This window comes from Penaeus monodon, unplaced genomic scaffold (genome assembly GCF_015228065.2).
Source record: "Penaeus monodon isolate SGIC_2016 unplaced genomic scaffold, NSTDA_Pmon_1 PmonScaffold_571, whole genome shotgun sequence".
Taxonomy (NCBI): domain Eukaryota; kingdom Metazoa; phylum Arthropoda; class Malacostraca; order Decapoda; family Penaeidae; genus Penaeus; species Penaeus monodon.
This window is the reverse complement of record NW_023660674.1, coordinates 35,001-36,381: the sequence shown is the minus strand read 5'-3', so window position 1 is coordinate 36,381 and position 1,381 is coordinate 35,001.

Genomic DNA, 1,381 nt, shown 5'->3' with positions numbered 1-1,381 from the left:
GGGGGAAAAAGAAAGGGGGGGAGGGAGGGAGAAGAAGGGGGAAAAGGTTTTGGGATCCCTTGTAAATGGGGAACAAGGGGATTTAAAATTTTAAGGTTAAAATTTTTTTTTTGAGGGGTTTTCCACATTAAAAAAAAACAAAAATTTATTTTAAATTTCGGGGGCCCCCCGGCCCAAAATTGCCCCTGGGGGGGGGAACTGTTTTGGGGTTTTATTACAGAATCCCCGGGGGAAAGGCGAAATAAAACCCCGGGGCTCCCAAAAAAAGGGCCCACGTTAAAAAACCCCCCCCCTTGAGGGGGGTTTATTTGGGCTTTTAAAAGTAAAAAAAACCAGTGGTTCTTTTTTGAAAAAAATTATAATCTTAAAATCTGGCCCCTCTGGGTGCCCCCAGGGTTAAGGTGATAATTCTGGGCCCGTTTTGGCGGCCGGGTTTTTTGTGGCTTTTCCCCCTTAATCTCCTGGGCCTCTTAACTTTTTTAATTCCCAAAATTGCAAACCTTTTTACTTGGGTGTCTTTATCCTGGTTTCCCGGCCCCGCCTAATCCGGTTTCCAACGTTAAATCTGTCAGGTTTTGGTCCCCCGTCCCGAATTTTCATCCCGGGTCTACGCTTCGGGGAAAGGGGGGTTGGGGCGTATATGGCCCCTTAAACAATTTTTTTTTTTAAAGGTCTTTTTCCCAGGCTTTCCCCCGGGGAACATTTTCCTTTGGGGCCCGGAAAAATTCTGGGTTTTTTTATTCTTTGGGGGGGTTTCGGACAATTTTGAAAAACCCCCCGGTTTGGGGCCTTGGGCGAAGGGGTGGGCGGGTTTTTAAAAAAAAAAAAAAGGGCAAATCCGGGGGGGAAGGGTCCCTTCGGGGCCCCCCTGGGTGTTAAAAAGGGGAACCAAAACTCCTAGGGAATAGGAAAAAAAGAAAAAAAAAAGGGGGAAAGGGGGGGTCAAAATTTTCTTTTAAAAGTGGTTTTTTTTAATTTTTTTCGTCTTTTTTTTTTTTTTTTTTTATTTTAAAATTAAAAAAAAAAAAAGAAAAAAAATTAAAAATTTTAAAAAAAAAAAATTTTTTTAATAACCCCAACCCACCCCAAAAAGAATAATAAAAGAATATCCCAAATTTTATTTAACCTATCTTTTTAAAATAAAAATATTGTAATTTTCTTTAAAATAAAAAAAATGTAAAAAAATTGGGGTAAAAATAATATAAATTTTTAAAGGGGAAATTTTAAAAGACCACCTTATTATAAAAATTTTTTCTTTTTCCTGGGGGTTTATTTAATTTTTACTTATGAACATCAATAAGGGGGGAAATGCCCCAAGGAAAAAATATAAAAAGAATTATTATATAAAAAAATAAATTAGCATGTAATTTAAAAAATTTTA